Source organism: Peromyscus eremicus, chromosome 14, assembly GCF_949786415.1.
Source record: "Peromyscus eremicus chromosome 14, PerEre_H2_v1, whole genome shotgun sequence".
Lineage (NCBI taxonomy): Eukaryota > Metazoa > Chordata > Mammalia > Rodentia > Cricetidae > Peromyscus > Peromyscus eremicus.
This window is the reverse complement of record NC_081430.1, coordinates 41,526,631-41,541,688: the sequence shown is the minus strand read 5'-3', so window position 1 is coordinate 41,541,688 and position 15,058 is coordinate 41,526,631. Positions and strand designations below refer to the sequence as shown.

Genomic DNA, 15,058 nt, shown 5'->3' with positions numbered 1-15,058 from the left:
AGTAACTGCTAGAGCGAGAGACTCAGAAACTCGTGTATTATTCCAGGAAACCTGTCTTTAAAGATGCTCTATGAGAGTAAAACTAGAAAAAAAGCATAGACTCTGTCCATTCTAATATTTTCTTAATACTTCTCAAGTAAGATCACTATAAGTTTTTTACCTTTTGCCCACCAAAATACTATAAATATAGCAACTTAAAATATCACAGATTTACTGTTTCATGGCTTCTGTGCATCAAGAATCTGCACAGGGTTATATGGGTTGCCCAGTCAAAGTATCACTAAGCTCTTATCAATATATAAGCAAGAGAGAGTGTATGCCTTGGCATTTTCCTTCAAACTTACTTTTGGAATTCATCCCCTTGTGTTGTGTAATGTGTTTTCCATTTCATTGGTTGGCAGCTCTGGGTCAGAGACAACTCTCATTGCCTAAGGACCACCACCGCTCATTATAATATGAGTCTCCAAAAGAGACCATAACAGATGCCACTTTTATTCCAAATTAACAGAAGTGTGTTTCTTTCACTTGATTTTTAGTGAGTCACAAAAAAATCCCAACTTTTATGAACTCACATGATTAAGTTTTGTTGTACCAAGATAGTAATATTTCTCAACTAAGTATCAGCAACAAGCAAATATTATCTATAAGATTGTGTAGAAATTATGGGAATATGAGACTTTTGTTTATCTAAGACTCGTCTATCACAGTCACTACAATATAATTAGTGACAACTAAACAGAGATGTAGTTCCCGGTCAATGTGGGTTTAAATGCTAGAGCAAATATGAAGGAGCTGCAGAAAATTTTAATAATTTCATGGTAACTCTCAACTTCTGGAAATAATGCATATCATTATTTTAATGTATGGTACATTAGGCTTCCGTGGAGCTCTGCAGTCAGGACCCATGTGCTCACCTTAATATCGATCCCCATATTTGTCAGTTTGGGGTTTATAACGTCTATTCACATAGACATCTTTTGTGAGTGTTGTTTTTCTATTGTTTCAATTCAGAACTTACAAAGCTACTTGTGTATCTACTACCAGATTTGGTGCATAGATTTCCAGGAAGAATATTCAAATATCAAAACACATTCACCTTAAATAATTCATCTAATTAAAACTACATCAGATCATCTTTCAGCGTCCAGTCCTTTTCACACATCATGCCTGTTTAATATAATTGTCATCAAAAGACTTCTCTAAGTACAAGATGTGTGGGAAGAAATGGCCTTAGAATTGTGTGCCTATTAATATTTATGATATTAAGCAAATGGATAAGGCAAAAAGACTAATCATAGGAATAAAGACATTTTATGAACTATAAAGGAAGACAACTTCTTCCTTATAAAAACCCTTTGAATATGAACATACAAAGCAAAAAAGGGAAAAGAAAATCTCCATAGACCATCTTTTGCTGCTCACATGGTGAAGACAGGGCTAAGTGGTATTGTTGTAATGAGTCCAGACAAAGGATGGCGTAGGTCCCAAACATTGAAGAATGCCCCAGCCTGGGAACTGTTTCAAAGATAAAAAAAAGCATAATATTAGAAATGAAAACCTAAGTCAAGGGAGTTCATGAGTTAGAGTAGTGACAGGGCAGAATTATTATATTTTACCATTTGGTGGTCTTAGTCAGATTTTATGATTTTGTGTTTTTTAAGTTGTTTACTGTCATGAAATTCCAGTAACAGTATCTGAGTTTATGCATAATGACCCACTAACTCAATCAAACCCAATCATTATGCTCTTTCCAGAAACCTGATCTGAACTCCAAACTGTCAATTCAATTCTATAGGCATTCAAAATCTGTAATTTCATCATTTTTCAGAAAAAAATGAAATTAAATGTGTAATTGATAATATTATACCATAATGCTTAAATTGTATTAGTACCCTGAGAATCAGATGATTTTTTTATTTTCTAGCATTTAAGATCAGCTTATTTCTCATGAGTGTGCAGAAAAATTTTCAAAAATATACATTTTTACCTACCACAGGTATTAAACTTGATCTCTGATTGTAAGTCTAAGAGAAAAATTAATTTTAATATCAAAATATCTTGAAATTTGCTAGATTAAAACAATTGGTTAAATGACTCATACGATTATTTTTATATTAATACATTCTGTAAATTTTCTTTGCTATGGTAAAAAGCAAAGAACGAGAGCAGTGAAACCAAGTGTCCATGCTGGTTTTAAGAAAGTCAAGAAGAGAGGCCTCAAGGGAAATTTGAGAAGACCACTGGAAGAGCATTCTTGATAGGAAAACCTTAGATTCATGTTTATATTCTGAAATTGTTGTTAGTGATATACTTTTACAAAGATGTTTATCAGTATGAGCTGAAACATCTCACTGATGCATCAAGTTACTTCGACAGCCTTTGTGTGCTAGTTATATCCTGTAAAGGAGTAAACAGCTGTAAATGTTATTGACAATCCTGAGTTTCCATTCAAAATCTCTACAAGCTGTGAGGAATTGTATGTACAAGTAAAATGTCAAGGAATTTTGTTCAATAGAACACACGATGCTCCTTTTTTAGTGATGGATTAGATTTATCTTGTACCTTTAATTCTCATTTACCATTTAAAATAAAATAAGCATACACACACACACATATACACATCCTTACATAATAATTACTGTGTGTCAGTACAAATGTGTGATAATATGAAGTCATTGGCATCCCATGTATGCATTAATCATGGAAACTACACATCTGTACACTCAGGTACATCCGCTATAATGATGTCATGCATCAGATAAAAATGTTGACATAACATGAGAGATGTATTGTTGGTATGTTTCATCACATGCAGTCATGGCAATATACTTATACAAACTTAAACAGATACTAAGTCATTATTTAGAACAATCTGACTTAATTATGGCCAAATTAAACTTTAGCTATATACTCATGACTTTCTGACGCATAAAATCTTCTATAAAATATAAGAATAAGAATTATTAGTAAGGTACTTATTTAAGAAGAATTTTAAATAAACATCTGCTAATATCCCCCCATCTATACTGTATTTTGATATCCATAGATCTAACATGGATATCTTTAGTACTTATCAAAGAAGGAAAGGCAGTTTCAGAATATATTCTTCCAGCTTTTGGCAGTATTGGTGAGGGTCAAGTAAATATGTAAATAAACCATCTTTCTTAGCACATGGAGGTCATTTATTTATCCACATTAGAAAAGTTACTTTTATTCTGGAATTTTCACCTTTTAAACAGGAAGAAGATATGCTATGGGCTCATTTCTTTCCCCTGATGTTTATAAAAAACAAACATCAAAGATTAATTGACATAAACTGGCATAACTTCCTGAAATACACTTAAGGTGTTATGAAGAAACAAAGAACCCATATGAATACATGAAAGGAACTTCCATAGAAGTCTACTTCTTCTGGCTCAAGTTAATAAAATCAGTAATTCTTTCTAACATCTCCTGTCAACAAGAAGAAATAGAAGTCAAATGGTTAAACATAGAATTAGAGAAACATCTGTAAGCTTATTCGTCTTCCCAGGGGTGTGGGTAAGATATGGATTGCTTCCGAAGTGAGTGAAAAGCAAACTTTAAGTAAACTAAGCATTGTTTCAAGTGATTTTTCCACTAACTCCTACATTTGCCTGATGAAATAGTGGTAAACACACACACACACACAAAAAAAAAAAAACCTGTATTTTGTTCAAACATTCCTTTTCTGACATATAGTCAGGTTTCTCGACAATGCTCTGGTTAAGGTCAAACCACACATGTAATAGTAGTAGCATATGATTGTTCTAAATAATGACTTAGTAGCTGTCCAAGTTTGTATAAGTATATTGCCATGACTGCATGTGATGAAAGGTACCAACAATACATCTCTCGTGTTATGTCACCATTTTTATCTGATGCATGACATCATTATAGCGGATGGATTGCTCTTGTGTTTATACTGGCCAGACAGTTTGCTTTTTCTCTATAAATTATATAATGAATCTATAAATTATGGTTGGAGAAGATGGAGGGATATAAGAAGGAAGTGTGGAAGAAAAGAAGAAAGAAAGGGGCAACAGAACCAGTTTTCTAGTTATATGTGCATATAGGAAAGTGTCTAGAAAGATGAAAATAATCCAACTATTAATTTCCAGACTAAAACTGTTGTTATTTGTTTGCGTTCTTTAACTTCTTTGCAATGAACACTTAGTGGGTATTGCTAATCAATAAAGTTGTACGTTTTCAAAAACTCTTGAATCAATCTCTTTCTTTCTGAACAATTGGAACCAGATTCCTTCTGAAATCCTGACAGCAATCATGCATCAAGTACAGAAGACACAAGAAATTAGCTTTTAGTAGTGCAGGTAACTGCTGAACCAGGCCACATGAAGTCTATTGTCTAAGGTACAGAATTTGTATTGTCATTGATGTAGAATGTAAAGCCTTTGTAAGCAGAATTATATGACAGATTTAACATGAGGGGGCTGGTTTCTATGTGATTAATGTACGCTGGTGATAGGGGTTTTCTGAACACGATTCTGGTAACATATATGAAATTAAATTTTAAAAAAATCAGTAAATAGGATCTAATGAAACTGAAAAAGCTTGTATACAGCAAAGGAAACTTAATCAAGTAAAGAAAGAAATTATAGAATGAGAGAAAACTTTGCCAGAACCGAACAGAGGGTTTTCAAAAGAATTATAAATGACAAACAAATATTTTTTAAAGTACTCGGCATCCACAGCCATGTGGAAAGCCTGATTAAAAATACTACAAGATCCCTTATCACTCCATTGAGAACAGCAAGGATCAAGACTGTGGATGATAACAAAACCTGGAACAAATGTGGGGAAAGGAGAATCCTCATAAACTGCTGGTGAAATTCATCTAGCTGGAGAAGGGCTCTGAAGCCACAGAACTGTGTTAAATTTTCTAGATGGGGGTTATAAAACAAATAGATTCAAAATAAAGGAACATTACAAAACTTAGAGAATTGTAGTGTTATTGTGTTCCCCAAAATATTGTGTACCCTAATAAACTCTTCTGGGGTCAGAGAACAGAACAGCCACTAGATATAGAGGCCAGGAAATGGTGACACACACACCTTTAATCCTAGCATTACAGAGGCAGAGATCCACCTGGATCTCTGTGAGTTTAAAGCCACACTGGAAACAGCCAGGCATGGTGACACACGCCTTTAATCCCACGAGGTGAGCCTTTAATCCCAGGAAGTGATGGCAGAAAGCAGAAAGATATATAAGGCGTGAAGACCAGGAACTAGAAGCTTTTAGCTGGTTAAGCTTTTAGGCTCTGAACAGCACAGTTCAGCTGAGATCCATTCTGGATGAGGACTCAGAGGCTTCCAGTCTGAGGAAACAGGATCAGCTAAGGAATTGGCCAGGTGACGTGGCTGTGGCTTGTTCTGTCTCTCTGATCTTCCAGTATTCACCCCAATACCTGGCTCCCAGGTTTGATTTTATTAATAAGAACTTCTAAGATTTGTGCTACAACAATGGAAAAAAGAAAGCATCTTCAACAAATGGTGCTGGCAAAACTGGATATCAACATGTAGAAGGCTGCAAATAGATCCATATCTATCACCATGCACAAAACTTAAGTCCAAGTGGATCAAGGACCTCAACATAAATCCAGCTACTCTGAACCTGCTAGAAGAGAAAGTAGGAAGTAGTCTTGAACGCATTGGCATAGGAGACCACTTTCTAAATAGAACACCAGTAGCACAGACACTGAGAGAAACAATCAATCAATGGGACCTCTTGAAACTGAGAAGCTTTTGTAGGGCAAAGGATACGGTCAACAAAGCAAAGCGACAGCCTACAGAATGGGAAAAGATCTTCACTAACCCCACATCTGACAGAGGACTGATATCCAGAATATATAAGGAACTCAAGAAATTAGACATCAAAATGCCCAACAGTCCAATTAAGAAATGGGCTATAGAGCTAAACAGAGAATTCTCAACAGAGGAAACTCAAATGGCTAAAAGATATTTAAGGAATTGCTCAACATCCCTAATCATCAGGGAAATGCAAATCAAAACAACTCTGAGATACCACCTTACGCCTGTCAGAATGGCTAAGATCAAAAACACTGAAGACACCTTATGCTGGAGAGGATGTGGAGCTAGGGGAACTCTCCTCCACTGCTGGTGGGAATGCAAGCTTGTACAACCACTTTGGAAATCAATATGGCGCTTTCTTAGAAAATTGGGAATCCATCTCCCCCAAGATCCAGCTATACCACTCTTGGGCATATACCCAAGGAATGCTCAACCACACCACAAGAGCACTTGTTCAGCTATGTTCATATCAGCATTGTTCGTAATAGCCAGAACATGGAAACAACCTAGATGCCCTTCAACTGAAGAATGGATAAACAAAATGTGGTACGTATACACAATGGAATACTACTCAGCAGAGAAAAACAATGACATCATGAGGTTTGCACGCAAATGGATGGATCTAGAAAAAATCATCCTGAGTGAGGTATCCCAGACTCAGAAAGACAAACATGGTATGTACTCACTCATAGCAGGATACTAGATGTGGAACAAGGATGACTGGACTGCTACTCACATCACCAGGGAGGCTACCTGGAAAACAGGACTCCATGAAAGACACAGGGATCGCCCAATGACAGAGAAATGGAATGAGATCTACATGAACAGCCTGGACATGAGTGGGGGTAGTGAAGGGCGAGGGTCGAGGGAAAGAGAGCTTGGGTGAGTGGGAGATCCCAGCTGGATCAACAACAGAGAGGGAGAACAAGGAATAGGAGACCATGGTAAATGAAGACCACATGAGAATAGGAAGAAACAAAGTGCTAGAGAGGCCCACAGAAATCCACAAAGATACCCCCACAACAGACTGCTGGCAATGGTCGAGAGACAGCCCGAACTGACCTACTCTGGTGATGGGATGGCCAAACACCCTAATTGTCGTGCTAGAAACCTCATCCAACTACTGAGGGATCTGGATGCAGAGATCCATGACTAGGCCCCAGGTGGATCTCTGGGAGTCCAATTAGCGAGAATGAGGAGGGTTTATATGTGGGAGAATTGTTGAGACCAAGGTTGAGTAAAGCACAGGGACAAATAGCCAAACGAACGGAAACACATGAAATATGAACCAATGGCTGAGGGGTCACCAACTGGATCAGGCCCTCTGAGTGGGTGAGACAGTTGATTGGCCTGATCTGTTTGGGAGGCATCCAGGCAGTGGGACCGGGTCCTGTGCTCATTGCATGAGTCGGCTGTTTGAAACCTGGGGCCTATGCAGGGTCCCTTGGCTCGGCCTGAGAGGAGGGGACTGGACCTACCTGGACTGAGTCCACCAGGTTGATCTCAGTCTGTGGGGAAGGCTTTGCCCTGGAGGAGAATGGAATGAGGGGCAGGTTGGGGGGAATGTGAGGGGGGCGGGAGCGGGGAGAACAAGGGAATCTGTGGCTGATATGTAGAACTGAATTGTATTGCAAAATAAAAATTAAAAAAAAAAACATGTAATCTTGATAAAGAAAAAAAAAAGATTTGTGCTACAGAGAATCACAGATGGAAAAAAAAATAAAAGACTCATGAAGGATATCCATGAGGGCCTAGGCTAGTATAAGCCTGTAAAGGCCTGGAGAACACCATACTTCATTATGGGGAGGTCGAGCATGTAAAATCTTGTTGAAAGTTCAACAAAATGAGGGTGTGTTTGGTTTTTTAATTAGTTTTTTTTTTTAAGTTAGCATACAAAGCAATGAGCTTTATCACATTTTCACTTGTAGGAGTCATTTTATTTCGCTCTAGTTTACTAACCTTTGTCTCTCCTGCTGACATCTCCAGTGCCTTCTACCTTTCTAGGAAGATCATGGTAAATAAAATGTACCTGACTCAGAAAGAAAAAAAATCTTGTTTAAAAGAAAGAAATCAACGTATTTTTCTCTCTATGTAAAACCTAGATTTAAGTGTGTGTGTGTGTGTGTGTGTGTGTGTGTGTGTGTGTGTGTGTGTAGACCATGAAACTAGAGAACAGAGGTCAAGATTGAGAGAAGAATAAATCAGATCCTAAGAGATGAGGGAAAGAGAAGAGAAAAATGGAACATAGGGATGCCATGACGTGAAAGCAGAAAAGTGAATTATCTGGGGGAAAGAGGGTGTGTTTGGTTTTGATGATGTTTTATTCCTATTCATACTAATTACCTGCAAAAATGTAAGTCCAATTGGGAAGATTCAGGAGAGGATGAAAGGATACACTGGAGGTACAGAGTATAGGTAACTGACTAGGAAAGTTTTTTTCTGTAAGTGAGAAGTAAATAATTACCAAGAGTTGTCGATTTAGACATACAGCTAGGGCAAATGTGATATTTTTAAGCCAATGAGAGTAAATCACATGTTGGAAATTTTTGTAAAGGAGATATAGGAGCTAAGCTTTAAGGCAACATTCTTGTTTTCAACAAAGCCAAGACAGTCCCATCATGGATTGCTGTCCATTTAGCTAGCAGGCAATAAAATCCACCAAAGCATGAAGGAACTCAGAACATGTATGCGTTCACAGATCTGTGCATCATGTATTTTTGATATGGATTTGTTTAACAAAACATTCAAAATTATTATACGCTCAAGTTCTCAAAGGGACTGAGAAGAAATGAGAGATAATTGAGAAGGGGAAAATTCTGAAGAATCCACTTAAAGAATAAGAAATGAATCTATCAGGCAGGTGTTGCATACTAGCTGGCAGGGTTGAGCATCCTTAAGCCAGCCATCAGGATATTTTCAATTTTCTACAAATGTTCTGTTGTAACATTTGTGTACATCATAGGTTTGTCTGGCAAAATCTTCTAGTGGAGATGAAAGAAAAAGTTGAGTTCTGGGCAAGTGTATCTAAGACTATGCTGGAGATATGTTCTAAGCGTGGATGCTGGGGATTTGGGGAGAAGGTGATGACACGTAATTCTTAGAGTTAATGGGTTAAAATCCTCAGTACAGTTAGTGTACAAGTAAAAGAAGGTACAATAGAAAATAGTTTAAGACTATTTTTTGAAACACAGCTGTGGACGTCCTGATGCTTCACTTAGGAAAGAATCCTTATGAAAAAAACGATTATGGTACAAGGATAAACATATTACTGATGCAAAAAATTTGGAAAGAACAGAAATACCAATTTTAAGTGACAGTTATTTTACCAAAAGAAAGGTGATAAATATGATGTTACTTAACTGTTTTGAATCCCAAGACATCTAAAGTATATAACAGACCATCATAAGTCTTACAGCAAAGATTCTCAGAGAAAAGATGTATTTGGGCATTTATCTGTCAGAAATTTATCTATCTATCTATCTATCTATCTATCTATCTATCTATCTATCTATCTATTACTTATTTATTTATTTGTGTGTGTGCATGCATGTTGCACATGGGATGTGTGCATATATGTGTATGCATGTGCCTATGGAAACAGATGTCTATCTCAGATGCAGTTGCCTCTGTGTTTTGAGATAGGGTTTGTCAGTGGCTCAGAGATCACCAAGATAGTTAGATTGACTTGCTTGGGGGCCTCAGGGATCTGCCTATCTCTGCCTCCTCAAACTTGGGGATTACAAATACGAGTCATGAAACTGGGCTTTTTGTACAGGCTTGAGGGTTACACTAGGATGCTCACACTGACAAACCAAGGACATTACTGATGGAGTTATTTTCCCAGCCCAGAAATGTATTTTTATAATACAGTGGGGCATAAGTCAGACTGAATGTTTAGAACTGTGTTATCATCTAATATATTAATAATTCCTTCCAGTTCCTATATCCCATTTCTAGGTAAACATTACTAATCATTATTTTTAGTATACAAGATTTCTTAATGTTAACCTAAAATGAATAAAATAATATTCCTGTCTCTAGGAAATTCAGAAATAAAGGACCTGTGCACAATATATATCACAATACAGTAATTGCTGTTTTCTAAGTATCATCAATCATAGCACATATCTTTCCATTTACCAGCAACAGCATTCATTCCTCTGTGACATCATAGTATTTTCATGACTGATTTCATACTGCAAGCACTAGAGACAATTTGTCTATAGGTGAATCCATTTCTGTACACATATATGCTTGAGACTAAGCTCACTTTTTTCTGGAATCCTGATTGATATGATACAGAGAAGAAAACTGTCACTTCCCTGAATTAACGAGTTGCTGGGATTTGATGTGAAACTCTTAGCATTTGCTCATCCCACTCTGAGGTACTAATATTAGAGCTGAAGAATTTGAGACTGAAATTGATTAATGATGCTTGAAATGACAATGGTTATGGATCCCATGTTCTGACTCTTGAGTGCATTCTTGCCACACTACACCTCTAAGACATTCTTAAGAATGTGTGTTATAAATGTGTGACACTAGCGGGCAGCAGTTTACAAATGACACGGGAGGAAGTCTGTCAATAAAAGACACTGATAAGTCAGATAACTGGAGAAACACTACAGTGTGTTTAGTGTGACTATGCTGCAGTCTTTGAGATGAACTTCTCTATTTTTTATTTAATAAACTTATATAGAAAACTACAGTTTTATGATGTAGTGCTATTTTATAGTTTTCTTTTCCTCACGCAACTTCTCATCTTCCTAAAGATATTTTGTCTTTTTAATTTCAAATGATGATAAAATATGCCTCACAGATCATGTTTGTCTGACTTAAATATGGCTTATGTGATGTACCAATCCCAATTCATCTAAAACTAGTGTAAAAATATGATCACTCTTTTCAAAAGACACTTAAATTGCATGTTGTCCAAAAGTTTCACAGTAATAAGTTAAAATATTGCTTGTAGATTAAACAAGTAATTTAGACACACTCTTTCCTGATAATTATACTTAGCTTGATGAACTCCATGGACACAAGTGCCACTGATATTTCTTTAAGGAATATTACACATAAATGAAAGGAAAGCTTTAATTGCACCACCCTTCAAACAACAAAACATTACCAGAATTGAACATTTATAATTGAAAACTTGGGCTATGGGCTATATAACCTATAGACATTATCAATACATCACCTTTGTGGTTCTGTATTTATAACATTGCCCCAACATTTGTGTCCTGACTGAGATGGGATAGCAGAGAGTTAACATTTAAATGGTTATGCTGTATCATAAGTATTTTCCATCTACAAATTGGCTTAGTAGTTACAGTAGTCCTGCAAATGGAAAACATCAGCTCATTCAATTTAGAAAGTCTTATAACCAGTGTGGGACTTCTGATTCCATGACCCCGACCATGCATACAGTATATCATCTCAAAACTATTCAGATCCCAGTGGTAGAGGATAATTTGTGTGTGTTTGTCCTAACAAATGCCGAGACTGGTGAAGTTCTTTATGTGGATTTTCTAACAATGATAGTCACTTATTTAATCTCTAACCTTCCAAAATGTAAGAAGCTGTATCTTCTTATTTCTTGACACTATAAAATGGTTTTTCCAACATACGCTGTTAATAGTGAGATAATAAGATGTATATTAACATAAATGATCTTTCTATTTGCACATATGGATCAACCTTTCTGCAGGCTCATTTTCACATTCCAGCTGACTCCACTTGTCATTGGAAACAACCCATTGACAGAATGTGGAATGTCTGTTTCTTTGTGTGGACAGATGGAAGGCCCCATCCAGACAACTGTGTAAACACTGAACAGCAACATAAAATAAACTCTTAACACTATACATTAACACCGAAAGCAGTATATTTTGTGAAGTGATGACTGAAAAGGAAGTTCAATAGCTGGGCAATTTATGTATTTGGGGAGAACAATCATGAAATGGTATACACGGGGAGCTTTTCTCTGTGGTTTTGGTTAATCAATAGTTAGGTGATAGGTAGAATGAGATGCTAGGGATTTTTTGAGGGAAGAAGAATAGATAGTACTGTGACCTGGTCCTGGCCACATTTGAAATAATTCTAAGAATGAAAAAAAATTATGCAATATCTCAACAACAACAAAAGTAAAGACTGATTTGTACAGAACAGAGTGAGAACGAGGCATAGTCGATAGACACGTAGCAGCTTCTGGAATCCACAATAGAGGGAGTAGAATGGATACAGTCCAAAATCAAAATGGGTAACAACAGCAAAATGGAAATACTAAACAAGTTCCTTTTACTTTACCATGCCACAAATTCAACATAGTCCATCAGACCCAAGCATTTATAACTAATACCATATAGAAGAAAATAAAACACAGAATTATAGCACATGACATAAAATAATATAGGTTTCTCCCCCTCCCCCACCTCCCATTGCATTACACCCTGTTGAAAGGCATTATCAACTTTCCCAATATTCAGAGTGTTAGTAACAAACACAGATAGGTAGTAAAGTGTCTTTTAACATGAACATACACTAACAAATTTGTTGAAATTGTAGGGATGTGTAGGGATGCCATAAATAAATGTGGGAAACATAGAGATAACTTTCACTATTTGTCACCGTTCCATTCATGGCACCCTGAATAAAACTCACATTTTCTTTATATATGATGACTGTTTATTTTCAATGACTCATCAAATGTCCTTAACTCTATTTAATAATATATTAGTATCTCACTGGTCCTTGGGTAGACCATAAAGCAATTAACATGAGATGAGGCAGTTTTATATAATGTTAAAAATGGAGGGCATCAAAGAAATATAATGTGCCCTTCAGCTTTGCATCTTCTACAACATTCAGCACAGAGTGTCACCATGAATGGCCATCACTATTCCAGCTAGACATATATTATCTGTGGTAGATGACATGATGACATCTGAAGAACCACTCACATTTTAATTCCTGACCTTTGTGGGGTTTTTTTTTCGGGGGGTGGTTTCAAGGCAGGGTTTCTCTGTGTAGCTTTCCGCCTTTCCTGGGACTCACTTGGTAGCCCAGGCTGGCCTCAAACTCACAGAAATCCGCCTACCTCTGCCTCCCGAGTGCTGGGATTAAAGGCGTGCACCACCACCGCCCGGCCTAATTCCTGACCTTTGTTAATGCTACTTCATTTAGAAAAATTAAGTATCTCAAAATGAGATTATTATGAGTTACTTTAGTAAACCTGATTTCAGGGAAGAAATGAAGGATTGGACCTTAGAAGAGACCAGAAAGGAAAAAGAAAAACAGGAAAAAATGATGTGAATATAGAGGCAGATATGGGAGAAATGTGGCTACAAGTCACCAAAGCCAAGCAACAATGGGAGCCATCACAGAGGAAAAGAACAAAAGGATTCTGAATGAGCCATGGAGGACATACAGCTATGATTTTGCCTGTGTCTTGTACTTCTGGCCTCTAGATTCATACTCACTAGTACACAAATGATTTTGAAGCTCTTGAGTATAAAGAAGATTTTGTTATAAGAAACTGTTTGTTTTTATAGTACAGTATCACTAGAAACATCCGTATCTTCCTGAATTTGTTTTTTTTAAGGCAAAATAATCAATAAAACAGAAGATGGCTTTACATTTTGTGAAAGGTCTTTTTCTTGCTTTCTGCCCCTGCAAAGATCAACAATACAATATTTGATGATCATATACAACCCTATGGTTGAATCTTACTGGCACACTCTTATGGAAAATATTTTCAGATCTACGTTAATTCAAATGTTACCTCAAATTCAGATCTCTAATCCACATTAACTTTCTCTTTCAATCCATTCTATGATACAATTTATGGGGAGCTAGAAAATAATATTTTTTCAAGGGAATACATTTACCCACTGACAGAAAGACCAATTTACTTAAAAGGTATTATAGTAAAAATATACATGTATTATTATTGATAAATTGGGAGTGTTTCAAACTACTTTTGTGCATGAGAATAAATAGCTTTAGGCACACTAATCATCCTTACTGAGTACTTATGTACTCTACATTCACACTTGAAATTTGTCAAGAACTAAATAAATCAAGGCATGCCTGTATAGGTTAGTTTCCATTCTTACCTCTAGATTCAGTCTCCATCCTTCTCCACTTCTTTTAACTAAGAGGTTGGCTTCTGCACACTGCATCATTCTTGTATTTCTGCTCTCAGTCACACCTTGAGACTCTGTACAGGGTCGTATCGATGAAGAAGAATCACGCACAGATTTAATTAATTTCCTACAAAACAAAAACCAAAATGCTTTAGTTATCCTTCTATGGACTTACTTAAAATTTAAAACTAATCCAGATGTTGATTTCTTTGCACAATGCAAAATACTTTTTTTTATATTTGACAGATTCATAATGAATTTTAGTTATCCAACCCCTAGTACCTCTTTCAACTCCTTTCCTCTCTCACAGGAATCTTTTTCTAGGCAAGCCCCCACCTGCTGTGGATGATTGATTGATAAATAAAATGCTGATTGACCAGTAGCCAGACAGGAAGTATAGGCGGGACAAGGAGAGAAGAGAATTCTGGGAAGTGGAAGGCTGAGGCAGGGAGACACTGTCAGCCTCCAGAAGGAGAAGCATGATGTAAGATACCGGTAAGCCATGAGCCACATGGCAAGGTATAGATTTATAAAACTGGGTTAATTTATGATATAAGAACAGATAGCATAAAGCCTGCCATGGTCATACAGTTTATAAGTAATATAAGTCTCTGTGTGTTTACTTGGGGGACACGAGTGAAAGAGATTTGTCCCGACTGCCAGCAGGCCAGTACACAGGAAAACTTCAGCTATACCCACTTCATACTTTCATGTCTTCTTTTTGTGTATGGCCAGCTGAATTTAATTAGTTTGTTATACAAGCATAGGTAAGAGGTTGTATACTGGAGCAAAGGCAAGTCACAAATAGTCACCCCACTGATGAAAATGTCAGTCCTTCTCCAAAAACCCATTAATAAATGAAAACCAGACCAGGATTTAAAAAGAGATCAAATACAGCGTTATTAAGAGGTGGTGAAAAAAAAATGAAAAAAAAAAAAAGAGGTGGTGAGAGGGAGAAATTACATTTTAATTAAAAATTAAATTAATTTTAAAAATAAATATATTCATTAAAATACAAGATAGATTTAACTAACAATTATCACTCTATTAAAAGATATTATTGTT

At 36.5% G+C, this 15,058-nt stretch overlaps 1 long non-coding RNA gene across 1 annotated transcript; it reads right to left on the bottom strand.

Moving 5' to 3' along the window:
- Positions 1–1,292: 1,292 nt before the first annotated feature.
- On the bottom strand, positions 1,293–14,112 carry LOC131923885 (uncharacterized). The gene is made up of 2 exons (XR_009382743.1): positions 13,964–14,112; positions 1,293–1,515 (listed from the first exon to the last, which is right to left on the bottom strand). It is a non-coding gene; the product is annotated as an uncharacterized LOC131923885 (long non-coding RNA).
- Between the last annotated feature and the right edge of the window lie 946 nt (positions 14,113–15,058).